Raw genomic sequence first — 12680 nt, 5'->3', positions numbered from 1 at the left:
TTTTAAGAAGATCTCACATCCTGCAAACACTGCTTATGGAAAATGATTGGGTGCAGAAATCCTAGTGGGAGCCCATGAGGCAGCCTCATGTGGAGATGTGGCGATGTGGCATGCTGACATTTTGGCATAAGGTGGTGATGATTTTATGTTAGCATCAGCCCTCCAAGAGGAAAGTAAATATGTGACATATTGTTCAGGGAAACAAAACAAACCAGACAATGAGGTCCTGTGCCCAGTGACTGATGTAGCCTCTGCAGGCCCATGCAAAACCTCTATTCCTTTGTGATCTGGGGATGCTGGGAAAATGAGTGCATCAGGGTATCCAATACCCATCCCTGGACCATCCAGCCCTCCTCGCTCTTTGTCTTTGTGTGCGGCCATGCAGGGAGCAAACACAGAGCACCCGCTGAGTTTCTATTGTTTCTCCTGTCTAATGGCCCTACTTAGCCATGGAGGAGTGGGATGGATTTGCGCCTTGCGCACATTGTTCTTGGGGTTCAAAAGAATACTTAAGCCAGAGCAGTAGTTAGTATGACAATGGAATAGAAATGAACATTCACTCCAGTGGCTGTGGATGGCACAGGGGCTTAGATAATGGGACAAGGGAGAAGAAAATTAATGAATCTCTCTGTTTGTCTGTTGACCCATCAGCATAAATATCTTGTCAGTCATATTTGACAGCAGGTCTAGTTGGCTGATAAGAGCCCAGCTTGCTCGGGATCCCAGATGTATTCTTTAAACCAAAAGTTTCATCAGGTAATTTAGCAAACTGAAAAAAGCTGGTACTTGACCACATAGTGAGCCCCAAATGGACGAGCAATAAACACTTCATTTGTGTGTGTTAAATGATGTAAACCAGTGGCACACTGAGTGCACTGGTACCAACTCCTTCCTCCTGCTCTGTGTAATGGATGGTCAGAGATGCTCCTTTGCAGCCTATACATGAACCTTTCTTCAGATGAGCAACTATGAGGACTTCCCGTGAGGCTATTTAGTGCTCTTATATAGGGCTATGCTGCCACCCTTAGCCAGCTGGGAGGGATCAAGAAGTCTTCTGTCACCTGGTACCCTTTGTCAGAGGCTGCTTAAGGGTGGCAATCAGTGAAGTCTCTCTAGGTGATAAGATCATCTGTGAGAAGGCAGACAGCAGCATCCATCCCGTGCTGAGGGAATGAAGCTGTCACGATGGAGCAATTAAACAGTTGGGTAAGACTGACACACTGTTTTGTTTAAAAGCCTGGGGTGAGGCATGGGTCCATTCTGTGTGGTTCTTCTTGTTGTACACACAGAAATGCTGTGAGGAAAACCCTTCTTCTCAGAACTCAGGATGGAATTTGTCTCATCTTACTTTAGCCTTTTAATAGGTATATAGGCTACGTAATTATCCACATTTCCTCCCGACTCAACACTGAGAGATGGGATCATATCACTCACTGGGAGGAGACTCTGAGCTGGACAGGATGAATCATCCTCTGCAGAAACTGACTCCACTGACTCCAGAGGAACCTGCATGACTTGATCAGGTGAGACCCCTCGTTTTTAGAAAGTAAAAGAAAGGTGAGATTGATCCCTTCCTTAGTGCATGAGTAGATGCCATCTGCCCTGATGCACAACAGCTCAGGTGGCATCTGAAATCAGCCACTGGCCGGTGATTGGAATGTCTGGCTGAGATAAGGATCAGAGTTGTCGAAGCTCTGGCAAGAGCACAATCCTTACAATAAAACTTGCAGGTGTAGATAAATAAAGGTGTAGATAAATAAAGTTTCATGGACTGCTTGCATGGTGGCACCACTTCCATTGAAACTTGCCTTATGTGACAGTAGGACACCTGAGTAAAAGGCACTGTAACCTGGAAAGGGCGCAAGCTGGGATATCTGGATTAAGCAAAGGATCTATACCACAATCATGATGCTGAATGGATTAATTGGTAAAATCAGGTTGTGCATTGTGGATTAGATTTAGAGTACCCTTTCAAGTTTGGGATCAGAGGAGTCTAATGCAGGATTCTGTTTTAGACCCATTCCTAACAAAATCTGGAGCACTGCAGTAAAAGTGGAGGAAGGAATGACTAAAATTACATAGACTACAACTAATTAACTCTTTGTAGGTTGCAAAGCATGTCCATCTAATTGTTTATACACTGGGAGTGCTCCAAAACAGATAGCACAATGAATCAATAGCTTTTAAAATATATCTGGGTTTATTACTTCATTAGGGGATCTCATAGTTAACCCTTGAATAATCAGCTTAAAAGCAGAAGGCAGATTTACTGGCATACGGTTTTACACGGATGTTTTCCTGGTCAAATGCCAAGATACATAACAATTTAGATTTCCAGTGTGTTTATTATCTAGTATCTAGCAGAGGCTTTAGCCTTCAGTCTTCGATCACTGAAAGTCAGCTCATGTCTTTGGATAATATCACCAAACTGGACTTCTTTAGCTTGTATATTGGGAAACATTTTATTCTCTTCATAATGAATTGCGCAGTGAAGGCACTGTACACAGTATATTGCTTATTTTGGTGGCTGCTTGTTTTCCCATTTAAGAGTTTTGGCCACATTTTCATGTTTGCTTCATTTCATTCTTGCTGCAGACCCCCTGTGGATGAGTGCTGCTTCTTGTCTCATTTTAGAAACAATTCACAACTGATTAATTTCTGCTAACTCTTCAAATTGATGGCAACAGCAAGAATTCATTTGTAAGGACTAATTCCAGCCTCAAAGTATTCCTAAATGTAGCTTTTTTATTTATGAGTCTTTTTCCTGGTCATTTCCTACTTCTTCTTCCATCAAAAATGGTATCTGGAACAGGAGGATAGTCTATGTCCGATTGCCTTGAATTTTAACCACCATGATATCTGTTTTTTCTCAGACCAAGTCTATATGACAGGGCAGAAAAGTCACCAGGGACAAACAGCTTCCCTTACGTTAGCTCTCCAGCAGTGACTGCCGCCAGTGGAGATCTAGCAGGGAAGCAACGACAGAAGATGCTGAAGATAAAATCTGGCAGGGATACGACTGCTAGTCCAAATTCTGCTTGTTCCCTCCTGCTTGCTCTTCTTGCCTGGGGGAAGCCAGTTCACTGTACACTTAGGGTGGGTGGCACAGGAGCCATATAATCCCAGAAAATATCCTCTGTGATGGACCTGTTTCAAAGTATCTCTTCTTCCTTCGTAGAGTGGAAAAATGGTTAAAGATAGGAAATATATTTGCCAGCTAATATACTTCTGTGGTTCTCATGAGGCTCTTAATGAAAGGGGCTTTCACAATTCTTACCTGAGGCAAGGCAGCCCTGCCAGGAAGCTCTTGCTTAACCCAGAGGCAGATGTTCCATGTAGTGGAAAACACACACTGACCTGAACTCTGTTGTTAGCCAGTACTACAGCAGGATAATAGTGGTGAATTGGAGAGAGACAGGCTGTGTGACAGGAAAGACACTTATCCTTGGTCTGTTGCTGGTAGAGTTTTGCTAGGAGTTTGCAGCTGAGGCCAGAGATTATGAGATGTTCTGAATGTTTAAAGAGAGAATAAGCACTGGATAGGTAAGGTGATGTTGCCTGCAAAGATCTCTGCATAAAGAATGAAGGAAAGCTGAAAAAGGACATAAGAAAACAGTTAAAGGAGAAAACATATGGAGGTAACTTCTTCGTATGATGTGGAGAAGGAGGTGGGACAGAGGGCAGGTGACTGGATTTCAAGAGTTACCTTGGAAGTCTGCTTTAGCTCGCATATCACTATGATATCCTAGACATGGGTGTATCTGCTCTTCTGAAGGCAACCATTTGGGAAAAAAATAATCAACAACTGCATGCCTCTACTGCGCATTGGTTGGCATCAGTTCTCAGAACAGGTTCTTAGTCTGGACTCATTCTCTTATTAATCAGCCTGGCAAATTGATGAAATCGAGCTTGACTCTAAAATTGCTATTCACTTTACTTTCATTCATGTTACTTTTATCTGTACAGTCATTCAGAGGCACCCAGCAAGACGGATTAGCAAATTCACAGAAATCCCCACACAGCCTGGATGAGGAAATACTAATAAAAGCTGCTGTACAAATACAGTACTTAAGGAATATGACTTTTCTTAGCAAAACACAGCAATGATCACAGTATGGTTGAGTTTTGTGGTGTATCAACATGAAAGTGGTTTCAGTTCACTTCTAAAATAAGAGAGATTGGCAAGTATTATTGTTCATAAATCTGATGGAGAGTCAAAGCCTTGTATTGCTGTGGATGCCAAAGCACCACTAACAACAGACTCAGTACTGCCATATTTGTAGAAGTGCTTTGTGTAGAGCTTAGATAGCCTGAAAATGTGCTGCCCATAATCCTATCAGACACTGTTAAACCAATGAAAGCAGCCACCAAATTCTGTGTCAGTGGGTCACAGTTCAGACCAGGTTCCTGTGCTGCCCCAAACCAATTTTTCTCGAATTCAGTGCCTCTAGGAGATTTTGAACAGGCAGCATTATAGGCTGATACTCTCTCTTACTAATGGATCCACTACAGCACAAGCAGCAAAAATGCAAGATACTCTGTGCTGCTCATCTGTTGTGGTTTAACTCTAGCCACTCGCTCACTCCCCGGCAGTGGGATGAGGGAGAGAATCAGAAGGGCAAATGAGAGAAAACTGATGGGTTGGGATAAAGACAGTTTAACAGGCAAAGAAAAAAACAAGAGTGCAAGCAAAGAAAACAAGGAATTAATCCACTACTTTCCATGGACAGGCAGGTGTTCAGCCATCTCCAGGAATGCAGGGTTCGATCACTCATAACAGTGACTTGGGAAGACATCTGCCATAATTCCAAATGTCCTCTTTTCTTCTTTCTTCCCCCCCTCCCCCACTTTATATGCTGAGCATGATGCCCTAAGGTATGGGATATCCCTTTGGGCAGTTGTCTTCAGCTTCCGGCTGTGTCTCATCCCAGCATCTTGTGTACTCCCAGCCCACTGGCTCGTGGGGTGGGGTGAGGTGAGAGGCAGAGAAGATCTTGACACTGTATAAGCACTTCTCAACCATAGCTAAAACATTCCTGTGTTATCAATACTGTTTTCAGCACAAATCCATAAAAACATCCCCATACTGGTTACTATGAAGAAAATTAACTTTATCCCAGCCCAAACCAGCAGATCATCTAGTTTTCCTTCATGCCAGCATGGAAGGATAGCCAGTTGCATTAGAGAGTTTGTACTACACCCATCAGAAAAGATGCTTGTATGTGTTGTATGTGGATTGGTACCCACTGGCAGTAAAGCAGAAGTCATCCAATTTATCGTATGCAAGACACGTAGTGTGTAGAGGTGACAGTGTCTTTTGGTCACTAACATGTTGGGTGATGACTTGGAGGGAAGCCACAAGTTCCTGAGCCAGCAGGTCCTGCTGGTGATTTTGACAGAGACTGCTGAGTTGCTGATTTTCGTTAGTGGTTATGTTTGGGTGTTGTATTCCAAAAAGTGTCAAGGTTGGATGAAATGTGGAGCTCTCAGTTGCTAAGAGATGGAAGTGAATTTATATTCACTTGACCGAAAGGTTAGTAAGTAACAGACGTCATTGCTGTCTATGAGTCCTTTGCTATTTCAAGTCCTTGAAATTTGAAGTGCAAGGCTTGTATCTATATTTGGTAAAGTTATGTGGGAATGGTCAGAAGGTACCTGGCTCTCCAGAGTTGTCTCTCTCCTGTCTTAATGTAGTGCCACAGTAATGGGAAGACTTCCTTTAGCTGAGCTCAGGGAAGTGTCATCCATCAGAATTTAGATACTATTACTTTCCTCTCCTCCTTCTGGGGGAGATCTTACAGTGTTTGTGGCTCTGGATTGCCACTACCTGCTGCTGGGACATCTGCAGAGGGAGAGCATTTGGGTAATAGGGAGCAGAGCAGCACCAATAGAGCTGTAAGCCTAATTCAAACATGCAAATCAGGACCAATGTTTTGCACTGATCAGAGAGGGTTTTCTTTGAAAGACTCGGGTCTCCAGTGGCTGTAAGTGCTGAAAGGTAGTCTGGCAAAGGAAGCTATTTCTGTGGAGATGAGATAACAGCTAATGATTTGTGCCAGCACTTTATCATTAAGCCAGCTCACAAATCAGAGTAAACCAAAGTATGAAAACTCCAGGAGCAATGACTGCTTTGCTCTGGCCATCTCCCTGGAAATCAGATGTGTGGAAATGTGGGAGTGTGCATACTAATATTCAAATGAGATTTCTTACTGGACCTATTTGCTTTCTCTCTCCCTGAACTAGGGAGTTGCTTAAATAATTTATCAGAGGTTTATAGATATGTGATGAATTCTGAGAAATTTGGTTGTGAGCTTGCTGGTAACACCTAACACTGGGTATCTGTCTGTTTTGATGAACTTTCACTTCAAAAGAATGCAGAGAACCTCACCACATCAACACCATGTATATATCCAGGCTGAAAACTCCCTGCTTCACCAAGACACTACTGGATACTGCATGGTTATAAAAGCCCTTCTCTTGCTCTGTGCACAGGCAGGGCCTGAATCCAGGTGACATTTGATGGCCCTGTGTTATGCAGAAAGTGATCACTTCTGCCCACTGAATCTGTGAAGCTCTCAATAGACCAAACTGTCTCATGCTTGCTTTCATTTTCACACCGTCCTTTGGCAACAGGCAGGTAGCATCTCAGATCTTAGGACAGGACTTGGGGTTAAAACTCAACCGCCCGTAATTCTGATCTGTAATACTGGAGCTCTGCAGAGGGCTCTGGCCTTTCCATGGTAGGAAAGGGACAAGAAATGTCCATAAAAGGAGGACATTTGAGGACATGGAGTGATGGCTCCATCCACATCTACCAGCAGTGGAGTGAGGGAGTGTCCAAAGACAAGACTTGAACAATGCAGTTAGTGGCAATATATATGACCTTGGACTGATACAATGAGAAGAGACTGATTGGTTAGTTCAGTGGCTAAGTAGACAGTAAATGACTGTTTAACTGACATTATATTTTTATTTCTTCTGTCCATCCAGAAATCAAAATTATAGGAAACCACTGGAATAAATAAGAGCCACCCATTTCCTTGGTGCATTGCCACCCACACACAGTCATGGGCTATTACTCTTTACAGCAAGTTCTCTTTCACTCCTCACCTACAAGCCCTGTCACTCAGCTGATTAACATTAAAGTGATTTCTTTGAATGCCAGTTGTGGCTTGATACAACTATTTTAATAATAGTTGTAAATGCAGAGAGCTGCTATTACCTTGAGATTATTGTCTTGATCTTATCATCGGGTGAATGCAAGTCAGAGTTTAACTGAAGTGCAACTTAGAAGAACTGAAAGTAGGCTGTATGCACTCATTTATTGTAAATAAGAACTTTGCTGAAGAAAGGTGGATTGTCTGTGAGTCAACACCTTTACCTGCTTTCCTGATGTGTCATACCCTGGTATTTGCCAGACTGTGCAGGAAGGGCTGCATCTTGTTCCTCTTATGATTAAAATGGCAGAGAGGGTAGTACTGAAATAGGTACCTCACTTGGTTGTTGTCCTCACCTATGTGACTGCATGTGGACAGGTTGCAGGAGCTAGATGAGTGTCATGCTGCTCCCCACTCTCTGTGGCGCTGTCTGGAGGCCACTGGAGTCCATGTGCTTTGTTGTCTCGGGCTTTCCTGTTTCACCTGAGATCAGGAGTGATAACCTGGAGCCACTTGCCTAAAAATAACCTTGTGAAATAGCCCAGTGCATCAACAGGACTGTACACTGTGTGCCCTCTAACATGGTCCCATGCCAGAGAAAAGCCAGAGAAAAGTGTACAGTTTTATCCAGTCTCAGGTGACAGATAATGCATTCCCCCAGCCAGAAAGGCTGAGTGCTGCTACCTGATGCATCTGCAGTCCAGACCCATGGTGGAGCTTTTGAGGGTTATGAGCTATTGCACATCAGCTACACACAGAGGGTCTCGATGATGTTTGCTTTGCTGGGAGCACAGAAGTGGTAGGTGTGTACAGGGGATCAGTGAATGTGTGGTAACATTTTCTGCATTTGGCTCTCCCTCCAAGGAGAAAATTCAAAAATTCATGCTTTTTTTTTTTTTTTTTTTTTTTTTTTTTTTTTTTTTTTTTTTTTTTTTTTTTTTTTTTCAGATTCACAGAAATGCAGCTGGCTAAGCCAGGGCCCATCAGAATATGGTTTTGTTGACTGAAGACTATTCATTTAGCAGATTTCCACTGGAGATGCTCGCAAATATGGGAGTTGCTGGGTTAATCTTCATAGAAGATAGAAAAATTGGCAGCAGAAGGAATTTTTGAAAAAACAAACTAAAATTAGGGAAAGAAGCGGGTGTGAAGTAAATTATTTGCAGTAGAGTGTTTTCCTTTCTGAGCTAGAAGAGAATGTAAGGGTATTTCCTGGGGACAAGAATGTCACATTTAGAGGTGTCCTTCCTTTGCTAATAGGGAGGTGAAAATCCCTTAACAGTTAAACATTTCCTGCTCAGACATGCCCATTACAGGCAGAAGAGGTTCTGTGATTAGTGTTTACTGGCCCTTTGGGTCTTTGGTTTAGTTTCCACATACATTTAATTTGCCAAAAAGAATAAAGTTACAGTACCAATGATTAAGGAAGTTTTTCCAAATTGTGTTATTGTTTTATTTGTGCCTGAGCAATTCCTGCAAAGAAGGAAACATGAACAAATATAGTGTATTTATTGCATAGCTTAGAGAATGCTGTGGCCATTGCCAGAGGAGATTCTGTTCATAAACCTACTTGCCTATTGGATTTTTCCACCACAGGGAAGAAATTTTCTAGGTGGCAACTCAGTTCAGTGCCCTGCCCTATTGGTGTCACTTTGAGAGCAGCTGAGCTTCGTGAGCCCTGAGGAACAGAGTGCACCGCTCTGCTCTTGACGCATCCTGAGGATCTTCATGCTACAGCAGGAGCTTTGGGAACCAAAAACCGATGCAAAATTTCTGGAGGCAAAGGGTCAGAAGCTTATGAAATGAAAACAAAAACTTGGTGGTTTTCTATGATCTCCCAAGTCTGAGCAGCTAGGTCAGGGCATAGCCTCTTTGAGTCTGGTAGACCCCTAGCTGTTTGCTGTCTCTTCATCCCTTGCGACCTGATCTGGCTGAAGATGTCCTTGCTCATTGCAGGGTGGTTGGACTACATGACCTTAAGGTCCCCTCGAACACAAGATATTCTGTGATTTTATATTGCAAGCAGAAACAATGTTTTGCAGTCATTATAGCAATATTCAGTTTAAAACTGGCTTTGGGACCTGAAGGAAGAGATGTAAGGAGATTCTAATGTAGCTGATATGTTTATCTGAAGATGGTAGACACATATCTGAAGAGGGGTTTTAGATCTTTTGGCTTTCACTGCTGCAGCCAGCTGCTCTTTCTGATGGGCTTGTCCAAGTCTACCCTCAGCTTAGTTTCAAGTCTAACTTGCAAAGAAAGAGCAAAATACTTACTGTTTTTCTTAATAAGTAGATTCTGTACGTTCCTAGGTTCCTCATATCTTGCAGGGGGTCTGGCTTTGCTAGCATCGTGAGTCTTGAGACACGGCCTAACGCAACCTGGAATGACACTACTTGAGAAATGTCTTCCACACAAAGTCTCCAGTACTCCTGACTCCCATTTGAGTGAAGAGCATCTTGAGAGCAGTTTTTCCCTCAGACTTAGAAAGTGTAACCCCTGGTGTGGTCCTGCCTTGCACTGTGACTGTGCGTGTCTGTGAGTATGCGGAGGAGCAACACACTCTGAAGCTGGTGTTGAGCACATGAAGGTCTCATTGAAAATCACCCTTGCAACTTAATGTGTTCAGCAGAGTGCTGTACAAACTGCAAAACTTCTGCCCTTCTGACTGAGATGCTTTGGGATTAAGCCCATGAGTGTGCCCATTGCAGAAAAATCATCACCTGAGTGGCAACGGGTTTGATGAATGTTGATATTTGGAGGTAGGAACAATTCAGATTCCAGGTTTCAAACACTGAGTGTGAAATGTGAAAGACAGTTTTTAATCACCCTCAGCCCATTGTATTTCTATCATTAATCCTTCAGTGCAACTAACCTTCACAGTGGGTGAACTTTTTCCTTTTTCCCCTTGTCACATACCTAGGTCCCACTTCGTGCCCATTCTAATTATTAGTGAAATACAGCATCTTTATGATGCCCTAGTAGTCCAGAGACTCCAGTCCAGGGCAGGAAATTCCCATCATTAAGGGTTTGCTGAACTCTCTCTCTGCAGAAAATGACATTTACTAATTACATCATTTTGATGTATATGATACCCAATCCAAACATGTTATAAATTAGCAAAAGCTCATTTGTTTCATGAAAAGTATTGTTCTTCTTTTATTCAATGACCTTTTTGTTCCTCTACATCCTGGACCAATCAAGTGCTGGTGCAGTCGCTGACTTCTGAGCACAGACAATAGCTTATTCCGTCTATTCTGTTCAGATGACTGTAGGAATAGGCAGTCACTTTGTCATGTGGAGACTGGAGGTTGTATAAAATGCTTTTTCCCACCATTTACAGAGAGTCTGAATCCCGAGAGGAAAACCCTGTCATAATAATAATAATAATAATCCAGAAGCTAGGGCCCATTGAAGTTTTCTCAGCTTTATGATTTGGGTGGGGTTGGAATGCAGCCCTCCCCAGCCAAGGCTCACTCGAATTTGTAGAGCTATAGCATGGATTGCCTTTCCCTAAATTTCTAGCCGCAGACTGTGTTTTTTTCAATGGGCTTCATATGTAGTTTCCACAGAGAAACTTCATTCACTCATAAATGTAGCCGGTCCAGGGGCTGACTAGGGCAAGCCTGTTGCTTTTTTCTCCAAACCTTCTGGGACAGGGAGTGCCTTTCTTCTATGTGCTTTTCAAGCGGCCCAGCACAACACTCTTGCTGCTGTTGTTCAAACCCACAGCAATCCTCAGCCACCTTCTCAGTGCTGCAGTGCCTGACAGCGGGCTCTGCTGCAGATGAAGGATCCTACGGGAGATTCCTCTGTGCAGCCTCCAGCTGGAGAATGGAAGGAGCAAGGTGACGGGGGAACTGACACTGTAGCAAAGTTCTTAGGTGCTTCTGTGAGTGGCCTCAGCAAATGCCATCCTGGAACTGGGGCAAGGGGTGTTGATGTGCTGAGGGTACGTAGGTATATGATGGCAGGAGTTGCTGCTGTGCCAGGAGGCTCTGAGTGGCAGTGTTTTGTACCATCCAAGCACCAAAGCAACTCATCTGCAATATTCCTGTGGCCAGCCAGCAAGAAGTAGCATCTGCTGGAACATCTTGGCGAAGTCTGAGCTTGCAGCCGCCTCCTACTGTGCCACAGGGTCAGAGAGCAGGCAGGGACAGAGTGGGCAGGGAGAAAAGGCAGCAGGAGGACTAAGACTTCGTAAATCCCAAGAATGCAGCAGCTCTCCAGTGCCACTGTTATCCACAGGGGAAGCACTGAGACACAAGCTGAGAGGCGTTACATGTGTTTGGTGGGGCTAGGAGAGGGCTGGGAGACCTCATTAGCATCATTCATATATTTCTGAGCAGTCACTTAGTACCGCTCTTCTTCCTACCAGCCCTTTTGGAAGGCAGCAATGTACCATTCACAGCAAGTGTTTATCTTCCAGCTTTAAAGACAGACGTCAGAATATTTCCCTCCTTATTCATGCTCCGTTTTTTTCTCACAGCCCAATTATTCATGACATCACCACCTTTTCCTCCTCAGCCCCAGACACAGTGTTTCTGTGGCTACAATTTCCTGGACAAGAGTTTCCAGTTTGCATTGTTGGGGGGGGGGGGAGGGAAACAGGAGGGGAAAAAAAAGGTTGTTTCGTGTGGAAATGTTAAATGAGAAATGCAGCCATGGAAAACTCAGATGTGCGCACACACATACACACATGCACACACAGAGAGCAACAAAAACAACAACCACCAAGGTTATTATAATTAATTTAAAATCTGTTTAGAAAAGGGTTCCTTTTATGTTGGACAGGCTCTTTAAGCAGCTCAAGAAGTATGAAAAACAGGAAATCAAACTGCCTCATTAGGAATTGACTCTGCTCAGTAATTAGAGGCTAGAAAACAAAACAAGGAAAAGCAGGTGGCGAGTGAGCTCCAAGCAGGCAGCTATTGTATAATTTCAGTGTTCTGCAGGCTAACAATGTTATTTTTTTCAGAAAAGTGTTACTTCCATGGAGAAATGACTATGAGAATCATCCGAAGTTTAATGGGAAAGCACTGCTTGCTCAAAATCAATCCAGAGGCTGCTAACTTGGCTCAGCCTTGGGTTTAATTCATAATTAGGCAGTATTTTGCTGCATTTAAAAAGACAACTCTGTTCTCCAGCATCGACTGTTCTCCTGCGAAAATCATGTTAAAAGTAATTACCAAGTGGTCCCATATTTTGCTGATACAATCAGATGAGATAACCCTAGACATTAATATCAATTATATCTTCTCACAATAACCTTTGTTGAGCAAATGCTGCCAGTGATTTCCAGCAAATATCTATTTACGTTTTAATCATGCCAAAATAAGGCTCTGCTTGCTGCACTCGCTTACTCCTTCTTTTTTGAAGGAATGTGCTTTTTGCGGAGAGCTCACTTCCAAATACCACCCCAAATAATTTGCCCAAACCAAATTTGGGTGGTGTGAACAACAGTCACCCTTTGGGAGTGCTTGCTCTGCCCCTCACGGATGGTTGCAGGGCTTTCTGACTCAT

The sequence above is a fragment of the Empidonax traillii genome, unplaced genomic scaffold (assembly GCF_003031625.1).
Source record: "Empidonax traillii isolate 1590-97213 ecotype Southwest subspecies unplaced genomic scaffold, ASM303162v1 scaffold11:size2795301, whole genome shotgun sequence".
Taxonomy (NCBI): Eukaryota; Metazoa; Chordata; class Aves; order Passeriformes; family Tyrannidae; genus Empidonax; species Empidonax traillii.
This window is presented reverse-complemented; position numbering follows the sequence as displayed.